We start from the raw sequence: 21696 nt of genomic DNA, 5'->3' as shown, positions 1-21696 counted from the left end.
TTGCCTTTCTCTTCTCGCTCTCATTTGCGTATGTTAGCCACCATATATGCTAGTCGCTTGCTGTGGCTCCATCTCATATCTTTTACCTTACCCATAAGCTTAAATAGTCTTGATTGCGAGGGTGCGAGATTGCTGAGTCCCCGTGGCTCACAGATACTTCCAAAACCAGCTTGCAGGTGCCGATGAGTCCGTGCAGTCGACGCAACCAAGCTCAAGGAGGAGCTTGATGAAGATCTTGTCCTTTGTGTTGTTTCGTTCTAGTTGATTAGTAGTGGATCCCAGTTGGGTCCGATCGGGGACCGTGTCGCATTTGGGGTTCTTCTTTTATTTTGGTTCCGTAGTCGGACCTTGTTTGTATCTGGATGATGTAATGTTTTATTCATGTATTGTGTGAAGTGGCGATTGTAAGCCAGCTATTTATCTCGTTTCCCTTATGTATTACATGTTCTCAGGGCACACCGGATGAGCCAGACGTCGGGTGGGCTAGCCCAGAGTTGCCCCTGGTAGCTCCGGACATCGCTTAGTTGGACCAACACTCAGAGGAGCACTGGCCGGGGGGGGGGGGGTTAAAATAAAGATGACCCTTGGGCTGGCCTAACCCAAGGGAAAAAGAGGCTAGGTGGGAAATGGTAAAACCAATGTTGGGCCTTGCTGGAGGAGTTTTATTCAAAGCAAACTGTCAAGGGGTTCCCATTATGACCCAACCGCGTAAGGAACGCAAAATCCGGAAACATAACACCGATATGACGGAAACTAGGGCGGCAAGAGTGGAACAAAACACCAGGCATAAGGCCGAGCCTTCCACCCTTTACCAAGTATATAGATGCATTAATTAAATAAGATATATTGTGATATCCCAACAAGTAAACATGTTCCAACAAGGAACAACATCTCCTTGTTCCAACAAGGAACAAACTTCAATCTTCACCTGCAACTAACAACGCTATAAGAGGGGCTGAGCAAAGCGGTAACATAGCCAAACAACGGTTTGCTAGGACATGGTGGGTTAGAGGTTTGACATGGCAATTTGGGAGGCTTTAAAGCAAGTGGTAGGCATCGTAGCATATGCATAACAAAAGAGCGAGCATCTAGCAAAGCAAAGATAGTAGTGATTTCGAGGGTATGATCATCTTGCCTGAAATCCCGCAAGGAAGAAGAACGAGTCCATGAAGAAGACAAATGGGCGTAGTCAAACGGGTCCTCACAAATGCGACGTTATCGGAACCAACCCGAAGAAGCAACACCGGAAAGGAGCAAACAACATAGTAAACAACCAACACATCAACATGGCATGATGCACAATCAAGTATGATGCATGTCCGGTTTAATGAAGCATGGCATGGCAAAGTGCACAAGCAATTCTACAAATTAAGTGGAGCTCATTATGCAACGGAGTTACATATTGACGGAACACCACATTCAAGTTATTTTGTTCTCTCTCGTTTAGGTACCCAACAAGCTTAAATGTTGTTAGCATGGCAAGAGGTGAAGCATGATGAAACTATCTAATCTAGGCAACTTTAAATGAGGCCGGAACAACAAAACAACAAGTCCGGAAACTCCTCATATGCATATATTAGGTTCGGTACTGTTCTGCCCTAAACATAATTTTAGAGTTGTTAAGCATGCAAAATAAGGCCACCATGTTAAACTAGGCAAAATTCTACCCCATTTACATATAAAGTTTGTTAAAAACGGAGCTATGGTTATATAATTTTGAATTAAACCATTTTAGCATGGCATCGGAGCAAGCTTAAACAAACATCATTTTAGACATTTTAAACATGGATGAAAGTGACATATTATTAAACAAGAAAAAATTCTGAGCAAGTTTCATATATAACTTATTTTAATCCGATGCACGGTTTGTGAGATATTAAATGCATGAACTCTAGGGACTATTCTGCAAAACTGCGTTCTCTGGAAAAAATAACTAAATTCGCCAGGTAGAGAAAAAAAATATGAAACGGGCCGAAATTGGAGGGGCTGGGAGCGCTGCTCACAGTGGGCCTTCGAGGCCTTTGGCGCAGTGAGAAAGGCGCTAGGCCTGAGAGGAGGTCACGGTTGACCTTAGCGCTGAAGCGGCCCGGAGCGCGGTTGCGGCCCAGGCGCGCAAGAGGTAGGCCGGCCTGGAGCTGGGCTACGCGCGGTCTGACGCTGAGGTCAATGCGCGTCTGGACGAGTGGACGTTGCAGAGGTTTGCAGGCGCGCTTCTCTACCTTGCTCGAACAAAACAGAGGAAGAAGGCGCGGCGGCTGCGGGTCTTGGGCGCGGGAGGTCGATCCAGACCGGACCAAGGCGAGATGGGCCTTGGCGCGGATCTGGCTCAAGCGGAAGGAAGCAGGTCGACGAAGCAGAGAATCGAGCGGGCCATGCTTCGCCTTGGAGCAGGACGGCGGCGGCGGCCTAGCGCGTCTCCGGCGAGGATCCGCAGCGGTGGAGGTCGGGGACGACCCGTTCTGGCCGGAGGCGAGACCATGGGCGGTGCTGGCAGTTCCTGACGACGTCGGGGTTGCTAGTCGGCGGCTCGGCATCGGAGGTTCATGCTTCGGGTGCCCCTCGCGGCTCGCTGGTTCGAGTCCCTGAAGACAGAGAGGGAGAGATCATGAGAGGGAGGAGACCGCAACGGGGAAAAAGAAAAAGAGATGGGGCGCGAGGTAGAGAGGAAATCTGCTCCGGCGAGCTAGCGTATAGAGGAGGCGGGGATCAGGCGCTGGATCGGGGCCGAGGAACTCCTCGCTCTCGGGAACGAGAGGAGCGGGAGGCTGTGTGCTGGTTGGTGGGACACGGAAGGCGAGGAAGATCAGGAGCGGCTGGTCGGTGGATGGATGCATCGGGAGGATCCCAAGGTGGGAGAGGAGTGGCGGCGGGGAGAAGGATTGGATGGGACAGCCCTCCTAGGATCTAGGGTTAGACTAGTTATATAGTGAGTGGGTTAGATTAGGGGCGATCTCGTCCCTCCGATCGTAATCGGGCGGTCGAGAAAAATAGACTAAGAAGTCCAATAAACAAAACAGAGATGTTTTGTAGACGTTTGGGGATGATCCGGACACAACGGTGACGACTGCCCGGGTCGGGTCCGGGACAGCTTTCGGACGCGCGTGAGGAGGGCCGCAGGTTGACGAGAGAGGTTAGGTTGGGTCTGGCGGATTGTGAAGAGTGGGTTGGTCTGAGAGAAGAGGGGAGAGATGCAGCCCGGCACAGTTTCCGGAGACCGAAAACGCCCGACGTTAGACCGGCTATATTGCCGCTATAGTTAACAGTTGGGCTATCAAACGAACTCCGAATGCGATGAAACTTGACAGACGGTCTATCTACACTATAGTAAGACCACACGCCAACTTTCATCCCATTCCGAGAACATTTTCCGGCCACTTATAAAATAATATTTCGGACATGCCGCGGGCGCGTGCAAGTGTGTCTGGGCTCAGAACGGACAACGGACGGAACAAGGAGACCGGGACGGATGCATGTTTCGAAAACATGATGATGCAATGCACATGATGACATGATAAGATGCAACACGCAAGCAAATGACAAGGCAACAACAGCGAATAACTGGAGGACACCTGGCACATCGGTCTCGGGGCGTTACAAACTCCACCACTACGAGAGGATCTCGTCCCGAGATCTAGAATGGCACCGGAGGGAAAACGGAAGAGAAAGAGAAGAGGTAAAACTAAGTTGCTTCTTTGACAAATGAGTAAGACCAAAGAACCTTGAAAAAGGTTAAGCCATTTTGACAAAAGAAAACAATGGAGATGATCGAAGCTGAAAACACTCCGTTAGAAAAGAGGAAACAAGGGAGAACAACCTCGGGCAGCACTCTGATTGACAATAAAAGGAATTAAATAAGAACTTGATTAGGTGATAGATCTTGAAAAGAGGGCACGGCACTCCGGTTAAATGGACAATCATGAAAAGAACATAATCTTTGATGAAACGAGATGATGGTTGAAGAAAGCAACATCACAATGCCTCCGGAACAAAAGTAAGAATGAAATGGAATGAACGAAGGGAAACACGATCTTGAGGGAGCACACTTACAACAAATGATAGAATGGAGTTGTTGGAAAACCAACAACGAAACTAATAAGCTTGATATGGTCTTATGGAATACATCTCAAATTATGAGGTGACAACCTGCCACTCACGGGAAAAGAATTGGATTGATAAGAACAAGGAGACGAGAAAGCTATATCACTGGGAGGATAAAAGAAGAACTTGGGTCATTTATAAGCACCATAAGACCGACAATCCTTAAAGGAAAGCTTTAGGTGAAATATAACCCAAGATAATTCCAATGAAGAAAATGATGGATTTAAAATATCTCATCCTTGACAACATGTGAATCATGAAACATGAACTTAAATTATCAAGAATGGCATAATACCACCTCCAAAGATATGGTAGAAAGAAATGCACTCCGGATTACAAGAAGAAGAATGCTTGAACTCCACTGAAAAGAATGTTGATGAACGCTTCGAGAAGGAAATAAAACCTCGATGAACCATCATGTAGGACATCCATGAGGAACTCCGGTAAACAAAATGACGATAAATGCAAAAGAAGTTGAAAACACAAGGTGAAACCTTGTAATGATTTAGAAGGATCTTCGTGGTGAAATAAATGAGAGAACTTGGAACTCCGGGAAAAGAAAGATGAATCAAGTGAAACCGCGAATTTGATGACCTCTGGAATAAGGAATTGAATTCGCTCCATGAAATAAGAATAAGAATTACATTATGCTTATCCTTCACCAATTAAATTGATGACAGTCAACGGATTCGACATATTACTTATTCTCGTAAAAAAGATTAAGAGAGATATAGCATCAAACTTGGGAAGGTCTTTAACGAACCACATGTAGAATTGAAACAACCAATAAATTGATATGATACACGAAGGAAGAAGAATCTTGAACGAACCACCATAGGAATTGCAAATGAACGAATAAAAGATAACGAATCACAGGAAAGGAATTAAAGAACGAATGAAAATACTTGATGGAAATTAGATCCAAGAGAACAAAAGATCATGAGCTGATTAGAGAATATCGAATGATGCACCGGTGAGATTTGGGGAACGAGAGCTGAAAGCTGAGAATGAACAAGTCCTCTGAAATGATGGACTCCGGATAATCGAACTGAAAATACCCTTGAAATGCTTCGGATGGGTGAAAAGAATTCTCAAGATCAAACAATTACGAGAGGATGGCAACAAGCTAGAATCACGAATCTTGAAGAGAATGGAGCAAGATTGAGAGAAAATCTTCTTCGGTCTCCAAAATCTGAGAATTACGACGAGAAACACCACCATGAATTGTTGAGGCACCGGAATAAAGAAGAATATAAAAGTTGAATCAACGATGAAATGAATTTGAAAGATCTTGGAGAAGGACATTTGACTGATGATAATTCATTCTTACGTCAAACTTTGACGAGAAATTTGAGGATATCTCCGGGAAATAAGACGATTCAGGTAAGATCCTGGGAAAAGACCTGTGGGTTAGGGCCCACTGAAAAGATACACCGTAGAACGATTTCAAAGAGAGATTGCACCGGTTGAATTTAAATGGCTTGAATGAGATAACATCCATGAAAGAGCTTGAACAAAAGCAGAGTGTAAGCACGAATCTTCGGGATTTCTTGAGCACTCCGGAACAATTGAATAGCGAGAAATGAATGATTATGAGGTGCACCGGCACGAGAAAAGCATTTGAAATACAGAAAAGAATATGATCAAACCGAAAGCTTGAATTGAATCCACCGGAGAAGAAAAGAATTAAGGGTGATGACCTTGAGGCTCCGTTAAAATCTTCTTGAGAATCACCGGATAAGAACATTGACGAAAAGAATGGAGAGACTTCACACGAATTAAAAGATACTTGATTAAGAAATCTGAGTCCTTGAAGAAAACAAAGGGAGGGAGGGTAGGAAAAACAAAGACAACTTGGAGATGGATGAAACAAACACCGTTGAGAAAACTGAGATTGAATCTTGCGGATGTTGAAAATGAACGGATCCACTTGAAGAGAGACACGCCGGTGAGAAGAACTGACATGACAATCTCAATAAACGAGAAGGATTAGTATTCACATAGGAATATGAGAACACCATTTGGGGAATGTATGGAATCAACATTTGACTTCGAAGCAACTCGAATACCACAACTCAAAACAAAACAAAGGATTGACTAGCAGAATAAGCCGGAACAAACATATGATAGAGATTTCGTCCGAAGTTTTCGTGGTGGGGCCTACACGGGCTCGATCCTACATCACCATCATGTACAAGGCAGTGCACATGACATACGAAGCGTCCCCGAGTCGGCATAGCCAAGGACTCTTTAAGACACAACGAGACCACTGTAAAACCGACCGTGAATAGGCGGACCACTAGACGTCGAACCCCAATTTCATATCATACATCTGTCAAAAAGATATCCTAAGAACTACTTGAATTCCCACTTATAAACTCCCGAAATTTTCCGGTTATGCAATCAGTTGTTGGGGATACAGGGGAAGCATAATATCTCACCCAAAACTAGCAAATCCTACATCCAACTGTATCCATCCTTCAACACATAACCAAGAAACCTTCGGAAATCGTCTACCTCAACCTTCGAAAAGCATCCGTTATACAAGTTATGGCAATACTCCCGAACTCCCACCCCAGTACTGGGTGGTGTCGAGGTTATCTCACCAACGAACTGCATAAAAGAGATTTTCGATGTCGGCGTACTAAACTCAGGTATTCCAGAACTGCAACGATAAAATTATGACGACAACACCTCGGAGCTCAACTCCCCAGGACACTTCCACAAAACCCCTGACAGGAGGCACCAAGACAATGTTCTCATCACAAAACCATCGGAACGATTCCAAGATACCTGCGTGATCCTAAATTTTTTTTAGTGAAATTTGGGAAGAGAAGAGTCAAAACTCTACGTCAGGATGCCTTACCAGAGCGATGAGGAGACTGGGAAGTACAAAGAATTCCTATACTCTCCGATATATAATTCCTAAATGACTCAAAACATTTTTCCTAGACACAACTCGACCGCTAAGAACGATCAAGCAATGGGGCTCCTAAGGTCGGGGAAGGCTCTGATACCAACTTGTAACGCCCTCGATGCGGCTATATCTCCCACGTGTCGAAGCACGACTTAGAGGCATAACCGCATTGAAAGCAATGTCGCAAGTGAGGTAATCTTCACACAAACCCATGTAATACATAAGGGAAAAGAGATACATAGTTGGCTTACAATCGCCACTTCACACAATACATGAATAAAACATTACATCATCCAGATACAAACAAGGTCCGACTACGGAACCAAAATAAAAGAAGAACCCCAAATGCGACACGGTCCCCGATCGACCCCAACTGGGCTCCACTACTGATCAACTAGAACGAAACAACACAAAGGACAAGATCTTCATCGAGCTCCTCCTTGAGCTTGGTTGCGTCAACTGCACGGACTCATCGGCACCTGCAAGTTGGTTTTGGAAGTATCTGCGAGCCACAGGGACTCAGCAATCTCGCACCCTCGCGATCAAGACTATTTAAGCTTATGGGTAAGGTAAAAGATATGAGATGGAGCTGCAGCAAGCGACTAGCATATATGGTGGCTAACATACGCAAATGAGAGCGAGAAGAGAAAGGCAAAGCACGGTCGAGAATCTATGATCAAGAAGTGATCCTAGAACAACCTACGTCAAACATAACTCCAACACCGTGTTCACTTCCCGGACTCCGCCGGAAAGAGACCATCACGGTTACACACGCGGTTGATGCATTTTAATTAAGGTCAAGTTCAGGTTTTCTACAACCGGACATTAACAAATTCCCATCTGCCCATAACCGCGGGCACGGCTTTCAAAAGTTCAAAACCCTGCATTGGTGTCCCAACTTAGCCCATGACAAGCTCTCACAGTCAACGAAGGAATAGACCTTCTAGCGGGAAGACCCGATTAGACTCGGAATCCCGGTTACAAGACATTTCGGCAATGGTAAAACAAGACCAGCAAAGCCACCCAGATGTGCCGACAAATCCCGATAGGAGCTGCATATATCTCGTTCTCAGGGCACACCGGATGAGCCAGACGTCGGGTGGGCCAGCCCAGAGTTGCCCCTGGTAGCTCCGGACATTGCTCTGTTGGACCAACACTCAAAGGAGCACTGGTCCAGGGTGGGGGGGGGTTAAAATAAAGATGACCCTTGGGCTGGCCTAACCCAAGGGAAAAAGAGGCTAGGTGGCAAATGGTAAAACCAATGTTGGGCCTTGCTGGAGGAGTTTTATTCAAAGCGAACTGTCAAGGGGTTCCCATTATAACCCAACCGCGTAAGGAACGCAAAATCCGGAAACATAACACCGATATGACGGAAACTAGGGCGGCAAGAGTGGAACAAAACACCAGGCATAAGGCCGAGCCTTCCACCCTTTACCAAGTATATAGATGCATTAATTAAATAAGATATATTGTGATATCCCAACAAGTAAACATGTTCCAACAAGGAACAACATCTCCATGTTCCCAACAAGGAACAAACTTCAATCTTCACCTGCAACTAACAACGCTATAAGAGGGGCTGAGCAAAGCGGTAACATAGCCAAACAACGGTTTGCTAGGACATGCTGGGTTAGAGGTTTCACATGGCAATTTGGGAGGCTTTAAAGCAAGTGGTACGCATCGTAGCATAGGCATAGCAAAAGAGCGAGCATCTAGCAAAGCAAAGATAGTACTGATTTCGAGGGTATGATCATCTTGCCTGAAATCCCGCAAGGAAGAAGAACGAGTCCATGAAGAAGACAACTGGGCGTAGTCAAACGGGTCCTCACAAACGCGACGTTATCGGAACCAACCCGAAGAAGCAATACCGGAAAGGAGCAAACAACATAATAAACAACCAACACATCAACATGGCATGATGCACAATCAAGTATGATGCATGTCCGGTTTAATGAAGCATGGCATGGCAAAGTGCACAAGCAATTCTACAAATTAAGTGGAGCTCATTATGCAACGGAGTTACATATTGACGGAACACCACATTCAAGTTATTTAGTTCTCTCTCGTTTAGGTACCCAACAAGCTTAAATGTTGTTAGCATGGCAAGAGGTGAAGCATGATGAAACTATCTAATCTAGGCAACTTTAAATGAGGCCGGAACAACAAAACAAAAATCCAGAAACTCCTGATATGCATATATTAGGTTTGGTACTGTTCTTCCCTAAACATAATTTTAGAGTTGTTAAGCATGCAAAATAAGGCCACCATGTTAAACTAGGCAAAATTCTACCCCATTTACATATAAAGTTTGTTAAAAACGGAGCTACGGTTATATAGTTATGAATTAAACCATTTTAGCATGGCATGGGAGCAAATTTAAACAAACATCATTTTAGACATTTTAAACATGGATGAAAGTGACATATTATTAAACTAGACAAAATTCTGAGCAAGTTTCATATATAACTTATTTTAATCCGATGCACGGTTTGTGAGATATTAAATGCATGAACTCTAGGGACTATTCTGCAAAACTGCGTTCTCTGGAAAAAATAACTAAATTCGCCAGGTAGAGAAAAAAAATATGAAACGGGCCGAAATTGGAGGGGCTGGGAGCGCTGCTCATAGTGGGCCTTCGAGGCCTTTGGCCCAGTGAGAAAGGCGCTAGGCCTGAGAGGAGGTCACGGTTGACCTTAGCGCTGAAGCGGCCCGGAGCACGGTTGCGGCCCAGGCGCGCAAGAGGTAGGCCGGCCTGGAGCTGGGCTACGCGCGGTCTGACGCTGAGGTCAACGCGCGTCTGGATGAGTGGACGTTGCAGAGGTTTGCAGGCGCGCTTCTCTCCCTTGCTCGAACAAAACAGAGGAAGAAGGCGCGGCGGCTGCGGGTCTTGGGCGCGGGAGGTCGATCCAGACCGGATCGAGGCGAGATGGGCCTTGGCGTGGATCTGGCTCAAGGGGAAGGAAGCAAGTCGACGAAGCAGAGGATCGAGCAGGCCGCGCTTCGCCTTGGAGCAGGACGACGGCGGCGGCCTAGCGCGTCTCCGGCGAGGTTCAGTGCGCAGGATGGCCAGGGAGGCGGATCCGCAGCGGTGGAGGTCGGGGACGACCCGTTCTGGCCGGAGGCGAGACCATGGGCGGTGCTGGCAGTTCCTCACGACGTCGAGGTTGCTGGTCGGCGGCTCGGCATCGGAGGTTCATGCTTCGGGTGCCCCTCGCGGCTCGCTGGTTCGAGTCCCTGAAGACAGAGAGGGAGAGATCATGAGAGGGAGGGGACCGCAATGGGGAAAAGAAAAAGAGAAGGTGCGCGAGGTAGAGAGGAAATCTGCTCTGGCGAGCGAGCATATAGAGGAGGCGGGGATCAGGCGCTGGATCGGGGCCGGGGAACTCCTCGCTCTCAGGAACGAGAGGAGCGTGAGGCTGTGTGCTGGTTGGTGGGACACGGAAGGCAAGGAAGATCAGGAGCGGCTGGTCGGTGGATGGATGCATCGGGAGGATCCCAAGGTGGGAGAGGAGTGGCGGCGGGGAGAAGGATTGGATGGGACAGCCCTCCTAGGATCTAGGGTTAGACTAGTTATATAGTGAGTGGGTTAGATTAGGGGAGATCTCGTCCCTCCGATCGTAATCGGGCGGTCGAGAAAAATAGACTAAGAAGTCCAATAAACAAAACGGAGATGTTTTGTAGACGTTTGGGGATGATCCGGACACAACGGTGATGACTGCCCGGGTCGGGTCCGGGACAGCTTTCGGACGCGCGCGAGGAGGGCCGCAGGCTGACGAGAGAGGTTAGGTTGTGTCTGGCGGATTGTGAAGAGCGGGTTGGTCCGAGAGAAGAGGGGAGAGATGCAGCCTGGCACGGTTTCCGGAGACCGAAAACGTCCGACGTTAGACCGGCTATATTGCCGCTATAGTTAACGGTTGGGCTATCAAATGAACTCCGAATGCGATGAAACTTGACAGACGGTCTATCTACACTATAATAAGACCACACGCCAACTTTCATCCCATTCCTAGAACATTTTCTGGCCACTTATAAAATAATATTTCGGACATGCCGCGGGCGCGTGCAAGTGTGTCTGGGCTCAGAACGGACAACGGACGGAATGAGGAGACCGGGACGGATGAAAGTTTCGAAAACATGATGATGCAATGCACATGATGACATGATAAGATGCAACACGCAAGCAAATGACAAGGCAACAACAGCGAATAACTGGAGGACACCTGGCACATCGGTCTCGGGGCGTTACGAAAGGACTGGGGGAAAGTAGTGGGAAAAGTTGTATATAGCATGAATCTAGGACGTGGTTCAAAGAGGGAATGAAGGGGGAAAGTTGTATAGCATGAATCTAGGACGTAGTTCAAAGAGGAAAGGAATTGGGGAAAGTAGTGGGGAAATTTGTATCACATAGATGTAGGACATGGTTCAAAAAGGAAAGGAAGGGGCGAAAGTACTAGTTCAAAAAGGAAAGGAAGGGACAAGGCTGTAGAGTTTGAGAAGGATTAGATTTGCTGCGCTCACACAAGGAAAGGTGTCTAAAGATAACAAAACTAGGACCAACACAAATATGCTCCTTGGTTGTTTGTTCTTTGTTGCAACCGACTGTGCATGACCACTGTACATCGGTAGATGCACATGGTGCTGGTGCGTCCACTGTCCCGTGCAACTCATTAGCTGTTGTTAATATAAGGCCCTGTTTGGTTAAAAACTCCCTAGTCCCTACCTGCTTGGTTCCAGGGACTAAACATGGACTAGAGGTTATTAAATGACATGCTAAAAGACCATGTTACCCCTAGTAATGAACTAATAGAGACAATGTGCGATGCATGGCAGGGGCAACTGTTGGAAAAAGTCCCAAAAAGACTCCATCGGGGTCTTCTTTCTTTAGTCCCAAATGCCCACTTTTAGTCCCTAAAAGTCCCTCCTGTTTGGTTTAGATGGGACTGACACGGAGTTTTTTAGCCCCTACACCAAAATGTCCCTATAAACAAACACCCTCTAATAATGCCGCTGGAAAATTGATGCAATGCCACAGTTAAAAGCAAATTACATGTTTAACGAATTTTATTGTTAATATAATCTCTATGTTAATATTAATCAATGCCACCGTTTGAGAAATGCTACTGTCTTGCTTTCTTTCCCATTTAGATAAGGTAGATGCTTCTTTTTGTTGGCTTCTGTGTCATCCACCGTTATTCACCACTAATTGTTTCCGTTGCACCTCTGTGTAAACGGGGTTATCTACTTCACCTCGCTGACATTGTGACCTTTTGTTGCACTGCACAAAACACTTTTGTTTTAAGAGTGTTTTGTGCAGTTCAACCAAAATGTCACACCGACAATGTTGCTTGATTGCTTGATCTTAGTGGAACTGCACAAGAGGAGATCTTACTTCCTATCCGTTAAGGCGAATTTGGTTCAGATCTTCTTCTTGTGAGTTGTTTGAATTCCGCTTCATGAGAGGTCTGTACTAGCCTTCTTTCACATGATTCTATAGTGTGCTTTCATATGTTGTGCTACTTGTACGATAATGTTGCTTGATTTTAGTGAACTGCACAAATGGAGACAAGACTTCCAATCTATATGTGCACCGTAATATCACGTTGAGGTAAGATAAGGATATTTCACAACTGCTGGCCTGTATTTTGCCACTTTCATCAGAAAATTAAGTTTAGTACTATACTTGTGCTCCCTAATTGACATGCCAAATCTTACATTGAAGGCGAAGCTTGTCTGTTATTGAACCAAGTGATGAAGGGGAAGAACAAGCGGAAGAAAAACAAAAATCAACTCCCGATGCTGTAATGAAGCACTGGAACTGTGATGACACAAGTAATGATATAGTTTTGCATCTTAATTTATTGCTATGGCTAGAACGAGCAATTATTTTGCCACTGATTTGATGCCACTCTTAATGTAATATGTAATTATCTCTACTTGTGCAAACAGGGATCTTCTTTGATGATACCATATATTTTAGTGGAACTGCACAAGATGTTGGAAACATTAAACTAATCGAGGAGTATATAGTAAGCATGGCCACCACTGTAGATAGCAACAGATGGTTCCAGAGAAGTGCTTCATCTGTATGCTCTACACAATAAGCCTCCTGACAAAGGTTGGTACTCGCCCACTGATTTCATCCATATGATTGAGCTTTGTCATCTCTATTGGTGTTGTGCTACTGTTTAGATACTGTCATGAAAAAGTGGTATTGTCCTTGAGAAGTGCTTCATCTGTGTTTTTTTTAATATTTCCTTTCCTTTTTTCGAGCAAACAGGGATGCTAGCATTTAGTAGTCCTCTTGTCTTTGCACAACAGGATCCTCTTCCTCTGAAGAAGAATATGGAGTACATGAAGTGACTAGTTCCGATTATGCCAGGATGAAGAAGCCCTGTCTATCTTCTCATCAGAAGGAGCAGTTGAAGGATGGTTACATTACTCCCCAAAAGACCAAACTAACTTCAGATCAGAAGGACTGACAAATCTCCATTTTTTGCTGTGATGCGCAAGTACAATGTTGTTCTAGGATTCTTTCTGCTGAGTTCCATTTTTCTTAAAGTGTGCTCTACATGGACCATGTATCTGCCCATTGAAACTGTCAATTCATAGTACATATTGCTTTATACTAATCACTTTTTTGTATTTGTGCAAACAGGGGTGCTCGGCTTGATTTCAATGGGAACTGCACAAAATGTTCATGAATACATCGAGTCATTCATTTCCACCACAAGAAAGGAGGTGCCGATAAGTTCAAGGCGTTGCAACATATAAGGGCGAAATCATACAAGCTACGCGCGAATTTGGTTGATTTTGGTGGAACTGCACAAAAAGAACAACTGGTTTAGTTAGCACGAGGTGCTATGTCAATGTCCGAGCTGATGGCAAACCCTGCCCATTCCACAATCGTAGTCATTTGATATTTTGGAATGCGACAACCTTGTCAAATTTTTCTCATTGATTTTAGCAAGACATGCGTTCGATATTTTCGAATGGGACGCCTTTGCTATCAGCACCGTCGATCAATTTTTTATTTATTCTTTAGTTGTGAAGTAAATATTGCCTCTGACATGTGAGTCGCTGAGATGCATAATCATCGATTGTTTTGAATTTTCTCTATGAATTGCCAGGCCTGTGTGTTTGATTGCATTGTACAGAAACGCTAAAAAGCTGCTCAAACTCTTTGTACTCCTTATGTTCCTTTTTACTTCGCACATTGTGAAAGTGCATACTTTTTTGTATAAGATTGGTCAAAGTAGAGATACTTTGAATGTAGACAAAACTTGTATGCAGACTAGAAAGGACCGGAGGGACTACATGCGAAACTGCTGCAAACGAGGTGATCATCCTAGGAATAATGCTAGTACGTATTGTTTCGCATGTTCATCCAATGCTAGTGATACAGGAATTCGAACTAATTGAAATAAATTCATTCTTACATGGTCGGATTTCATATAAACATGCCGGATTTAATTACATTTCATACATTCTTCAACTAAAAAGGGGTGCGCTGGAGGTATAATTAATTAACCGAAGCTACCCACCTGTGTCGCGCTGAGCCGAATAGAAACTTTAGTGACTTAACTGCAGGTGCTATTACGTAACTGACATGTGGCCTGTTGGGCCCACGTATCAGTCAGCCAACTGCACCAGCAGTTAAGTAGAAGCAGCGTTCTTCTCCAGCGCAGCTCTCCGACTCCACGCCGCCGCCAAGAAGCTAACCGGCGGTCAATGGTCAACCCGCCTAGCTTGGCTTCAACCGGAGGGTAGCAGCGGTGGCCTTACTTGGACCCGAGCGGCGGCGACCTACCGTGTTCTACTCTTTCTCATTTTCTGTGTGGCGCGGCCTCGTTGGCAGCGGGGCGGGGCCTCGGCGGAGGCAGCGATGTCCTCTGTCTCGTTGCTGGCAGGGTGGGGCCTCGACTGAGCCGGCGATGTCCTCTGCCTCGTTGTTGGCGGGGCTGGGCCTCGGCGGAGCCGGCAGTGTCCTCTGCCTTGTTGTTGGCACCATGGGGCCTCGGCGGAGCAGGGCCTCATCGGCACCAGCAGAGCGGGGACTCGTCGGAGCCGGCATTGTCCTCTGCCTCGTCCTCGGTCTCGCCTAACAGCGCCTCGCCCGCTTCATCGCCCTCTTTGCTAACCTCTTTGTAGGAGGCCGCAGCCTCCGCGACCTGCATGCGGTACCGCCAGCGCTAGAGGCGGCCCTTGCGGGCGGAGCGGTATGAGTCGAGCAGCGCCTCCTGCTCCGCGGCGATCTGCTCCTCCGCCTGTAGGTGCTCCTGGAGGAGATGGTGGTTGTAGGCGGCATCGTCCTGTCCCTCCTGGAACTGCTCCTCACGCATCTGCCTCACCCTGTCCATATATTGGGCACGGGCCTCGCCGATGGTCATGGTGGAATGCACCGGCGAGGATGGCGCGGAGGAGGGGGTTGGCGCCGGATCGTCGACTACCATGTTTTCCATTGGGACGTCATCATCCTCCGACTGCCTGCTGGCCTGCCGGTCGGCAGCAATGGCTACCATCTCCTTGTGGTCCGTCGTCCGCCCGTCCCGAAGAGCGCTGGAGCACGAGGAAGCCATGGTGGGCAGTAGTGGTGTGGACAGGAGAATGGGAACGAATGCGGATGACTGCGGCTATGGCCGGAGCAGCAGTTTATATAGCAATGGTGGGTGGGCGGAGGGACGGACGTGTGGTGCCAGAGTAGCCGCCTTGGCAACCGCATATCACTAATGTGGGCAGCAGATGGATGGACGGACGGAACTCGTGTCGTTTGAAGGCGGAGCAATTGCCTGCACCGGGAAGCGGGGCGGGCGGGCGGAAAGCGCGCGCGGGCAAGGAGATGACTTTACTTGGAGGGGATGACAATGGGGACCCACCAGGTCCATAGCCTCATGTACGCAAGTGCCTCCTTATTATATATATAACTATAATTTATTTTTCTTCCTCCTGGTTTCCTGACATCACGGTCCCACACCATTCTCAACCTATGTAGTACTCCCTCCTTTCCGGTTTATAGGGCTTATCTCAAAATTTTAGTTTTTCCATTTTATAAGGCTCAATTTGGTTGTTCCCAATCACATGTTCAGACTTCAAGGTGCATTAAATCATTCCATGCAAGTATTAAGAGAAAACTGACCAATGCATGCACTTTATGCATGCATGCATTGCAATTAATGCATTCGTAAACATAATTTTTTGAGGAAAGCAAGAGCATTAATTGGGTGCTTTTGCAAACTACAAAAAATATTCCACCACTCATCATCTACCTTGGTTGGTGAGATTTTTGAATTGAGCCTTATAAACTAAAAAGGACGGAGTAGTCAATAAACGAGAGAATTGCACAAGAAGAGGCCGATAGCTGGGACCAAGCAGCTTGAGCAGTATTTGTGTTTTTGAGGTGTGAGCACTGCAGAGTTTTTCGATGTTTAGCCCAGATATTAATTTTTCTCCTCTGAACAACAACAAAAACATCGCTGCATGTATTAATTGGGCGGGCTGTGGCCCGTCTAGCCCAGGCCAGATATCCAGCTCAAATATTAATTTTTTTCAAGCTGAAAATGGCTAGCCCAGCTATACTTTTTTTAGGAATACCCAGGCAAGGTCAAGTTGTCGTTCTCCACCCCGCTGGGCTGCAAATCTTTCCTAGGAGGGATGCATTAGGCTTAACAAGAAAATGGGCTTTAAGAAATAATAAATGGGATGTAATTATAAAAACTGGGTAGTAACTATAAAAAATGCACAAACCACATGATTACTTTATAAAATATTATTTTTGGATATTGAAAATTTTAATTTCATTAATTGTTGCGAGCGCAATGTTTCGTTGGATTTTTACGTAATATAAATTTATATTGAAATTGTATTTAATCTGACTAGAAATTTCGGGATAAAAATATTTCGGATCCCATCAAAATGTGGGAAATTTTACTGAATTCTGTTTTGAACGGTTGGTTGAAATGGGTTGTACTTTTAACAAACTGTAAATGGGCTGTAGTAAATTCCATTAGAATTCAAAAATGGGCTACACATTATTACAAATCTCAAATGGGCTATAAGTTCTCTGCAACGCACTTCTGGCCTTACTAAGTTGACGCATCCCCTAAAAACAGAGTTGACGCGTATGCAAGGCTTTATCAACTTATAATCAACACACGGTTCTAGCAGCAGTGGCCGTTGGATGTCCATCCAACGGATGCCGTGCTTCTTCTTCAATCTCGGATATTCTAGCTTCACCCACCCAAAAAATGATTCCTCCCCCTGACATCTGGGGCCCACCATTTCGGAAGCTGACATGTGGGCCTACTAAGTTGACGTACCAAGGGCTTTGTCAACTTAGTCAATATAAACGATTGTAGCTGCAGTGCCCGTACGATGTCCATCCAACGGCCATTGTGCTTCTTCAACCTCTGGTATTTTTGATCCAGACGCCCAAAGCAGCACCGGTCGTGCCGCCTGCTCCTGCCTCCCGTGGCCGGCTGTGCTGCCGGGGAGGCCTCACCGCCCCCTACTACTCCCACCTCTGGCCAAGCCATCCCTCCACTCACCCACACCCCCTGTTATTCTGCGGCGACAGCAGCGCAACCGAACCAATGAACCCTCGTACTCCTCTCCGCGTGTGCATCCACTGCCGCGTCTTCCCCGGCTCCGCGTCGTCCCCTTCCTAGGCCTCGCCGTCGTCCACCGCCCTGGTGCTCTCGGCGCGGCGTGGTCAACGTGGTCAAGGAACGACTTCCATCGGACGTGGACTGTACGTGGAGAGGCTGACAACTGGCTCCACGGCAGCCGCAAGGAAGTGCCTCCTTATTACGCGCAAAATTATTATTCCTCCCGTGACAGCGGGGACCCACCGGACGGGCCACCGAATTTCGCGAAAAAAATGATTCGCCCCCTGACTGCTGGGACCCACAAGCTACATCTTCGCACGCAAGGAAGTGCGTCCGAAAAAAAACGATTCGCCCCCTGACTGCTGGGACCCACCAGCTACATCTTCGCATGCAAGGAAGTGCCTGACAGTCGGGACCCACCTGGTCGAAGCGTACGTAGCGTTGTCATTCTGGTCGCGAACATGTACGTACATATATACTGGTGGATGTAGAGGCGCGCACGTGTCGTAGTAGAGGCGCGTACGTGTCGTAGTAGAGGCGCGCACGTAGCATGTACATGTACATATAGTGGCCAGGGTGCAAGAAAGAAAATACGGCCACGTATGTGTACATACGGGCGGGTTCTCGAACGCCTACTCGCGCATACGTACGGCCAGGGCTCGTGTACATGGCTGGGTCAGAACGGAGAAACAACATCGTCGTCGTGTTCATGGGGAGGCAACGGAATGCGTCATGTTCATGGGGAGGCAACGAAATGCGTCGTGTTCATCGGGAGGCAACGGAACGCGTGGGAGCCAACCGGCAGGGTCGGAACGGAATGTGTGGTCGTGTTCATCGAGAGGGCTTGGATGGAACAGGCGATGGAAACGAGGCCTGGCGTACCACAGAACGGAGGAAACGGCCTTGTGTTCGACTGGCCACATTCGAAACGGGATCCTGTTCATCGGGAGGGGTCTGGCGTACCGCAAAACGGACGAAACGGACCTCCTATGGTTCGAAACGGGGGTCCAGTTGATCGGGAGGGGTGTGGCATTACGCAAAACGGGGGAAACGAACCTCCTACGGTCGAAACGTAGGTCCTGTTGATCGGGAGGGGTGTGGCGTACCGCAAAACGGAGGAAACGGACTTGTGTTGGAGCGCTATGGTCGAAACAGGGGTCCTGTTGATCGGGAGGGATGTGGCGTACCACAAAACGGGACTCCATTGGATACTGTTCATCTCCACCATCGACCTCCTCCAGCCTTCAAGGGCTACCGTCGACCTCCTCCAGCCTCCACGGGCTCCTGTTCATCCAGCCTCCACCGCGCGCTACTCCGCCGGCTACTGTTCAACCACCCCTCCACGGACACCCCTCCACCATCTACTGTTCATCCAGCCCTCCACACCACCAGGTCCTGTTCAACCACCCCTCCACGGGCACCCCTCCACCGTCTACTGTTCATCCAGCCCTCCACCACACCACGGGGTCTTGTTCATCCAGAGGCAGCGCCACCACTCACTGTTCATCCAAACCCCCCCGCAACGCTCACTGTTCATCCCAGAGACAGCATCGATCGGCTTCAGTTAGCAGCAGTAGCGAAGCAATCGCTCGATCAGGTTCAGTTAATAGCCATTGATCGATCGCTCGGGTTCAGTAACGCGTAGCCTGCAGTGCAATCACTCGGGTTCAGTTAGAGCCCAACGCCACGCTCGGGTTCAGTTAGAGCCAACGCCTCGCACACACGCGCGTACGTGTACGAGAGAAACGCGCATCGCTCAGCCCCCGACCTCCCACCGTAACCGGGAACTCCCCGAAATTTTCCTCCCCCTCGCTTCTACCACGGTTTTTTCCGTCATGGACGGCCCAAAGAATGTCATGCAGCTGCGAATCTGGCCCGCCCAGGATGAAAAGCCCATTTTCTGTCATGATTTTTTTTCATAGAAGTAGGAGCCCACCACATCTATGGTGATATCGGGTTTTGTCACAATTATCGTCATAGAAGTGTCATATGAATGACAGGAAAAAACTTGTTCGGCCCAAAATGTCACGGATGTGTCTTTTTTTGAAGTGAATTTGCGCTTCGGGTAGCTTTTGGCCGGGCCCTTGAGGCCATATTCTTCGGCTACTAGGACGTCGGTCCATTTATCGTTGAGCAGATCTTGATCAGCTTGAAGCTGCTGCTGCTTCTTTTTCAGGCTCCTTGAACTGGCTATTAGCTGTCCCTTGAAGCGCTTCTGCTCAAGAGGTTCCTCAGGCACGATGAAATCCTCGGTGCCGAGCCTCGCCTCATCCTCGGAGAGTGGAAGATAATTACTGTCCTCCGAGTCCTTGTGCATGGCCTTTTTACGAGTGCTAACCTGCCCATCTTCCCGTTCATCCCGTTTGGTAGCTACGTCAATGGGGTCTTCGTTGTCTTCGGCACATTCCGGAGTGTTATATTCTCCTGTGCTGATGTTGCCATCTTTACTACGGCGTGACTTAGAGCGGCGCTACTGATGCCAGTGTTTCGATTGTATCTCAGGAGGTTTATCCTCAACTGGATCTTCTTTGTCATCGCCGCTATTCTCCTTTGGTGCATCCACCATGTACACATAGTACGAGGAAGTGGCCGTCCAACGTCCGATGAACGGCGGGTCCTCGATCTCTTCTTCTCCGGCATCGTCGTCCATACCATCGATGTCATCGGAGCCGTAATTGAGTATGTTAGTTATGTCTTCGACAGTGGCTATAAAGTGGGTGGAAGGTGGGGAGAAAAATTCCCTATCATCAGCTTCTAGTTCGAACCGGATATAGTTCGGCTGTGAGTCCCCCGCCAAGGACAAGTTCTTTAATGAGGTTAGCACGTCGCCCAAGGGTGAGTGCTGGAAGATTTCTATGGCGCTGAACTCGAAGATCGATAAACGATCAAGTTCGGCATCTATGGACTCACATGGTTCGGAACATACACCCAGAGACGAGTCTGGGGTTCTGGTGACACAAATATTTTGTGAGTTTAAGTCCATGTGCGGCTCCAACGCCGGGGAATCTGTGGCCTCCGTGGTGGGGTTGAACCTCCAGTCCTTAGATGGCGCCATATGCTCCGGATCTAAGGCCAGAGCAGATACAAGAGCTATCTCCTGAATGTGCTCCGATGACAGAATTAGGTCATGTTCATCGAGGTAACCAGGAGCGATCGTCGTGGTCTCGAATCCGGTGAAGGTCAAATCTCCACGGATGTCTGCGATGTAGTTCAAGCTCCCAAATCTGACCTGATGGCCAGGGGCGTGGCTATCGATCGGCTCCAGATGGCCAAACGAGTTGGCCTGCAGCGCGAAGCCGCTGAACACAAAAATCTGTCCGGGGAGGAAGGTTCCTCCATGGACAGCATGATTGTTGACGATTGAAGGGGGCATCGAACCTTATGAGGATGGCACAGTGGAACTCACAATGAAATCACCAATGTCGGTGTCAAAACCGGCGGATCTCGGGTAGGGGGTCCGAACTGTGCGTCTAATAGGAGACAGGGGACACGATGTTTACCCAGGTTCTGGCCCTCTCTATGGAGGTAATACCCTACGTCCTGCTTGATTGATACTCATGAATATGAGTATTACAAGAGTTGATCTACCATGAGATCGTAATGGCTAAACCCTAGAGGTCTAGCTTGTATGGTATGGTAATGAGTATTTGGCCTACCTACGTACCTAGCCCTCCGGTTTATATAGACACGGGAGGGATCTAGGGTTACACAAGGTCGGTTACAGAGAAAGGAATCTACATAGTTGTTTGCCAAGCTTGCCCTCCACGCCAAGGAGAGTCCCACCCGAACACGGGTGCAGTCTTTGGTCTTCGTATCATCACAGCCCATCAGTCCGGCCCATAGTTAACAGGCTGGACGCCCGAGGACCCCTTAGTCCAGGACTCCCTCAACAGCGATTTAGGATTGGATGAGAGGGCCGGCGCGTTGTGACTGGATCAAAATCAAAATCAATTTACACTTAAGTTAAGAAAGTGACCCCACATTAACTAGTCTCCCTTTTATTCTGGGTCATAATTCACCATGATTTTCGCAAATAAAATATATGTTATACGTTGCAAAAATAATATAATTTGAAAGTAC

The sequence above is a fragment of the Triticum urartu genome, chromosome 4, assembly GCF_003073215.2.
Source record: "Triticum urartu cultivar G1812 chromosome 4, Tu2.1, whole genome shotgun sequence".
NCBI classification, from domain to species: Eukaryota; Viridiplantae; Streptophyta; class Magnoliopsida; order Poales; family Poaceae; genus Triticum; species Triticum urartu.
The sequence above is the reverse complement of the archived record's forward strand: the minus strand, read 5'-3'. Positions refer to the sequence as shown.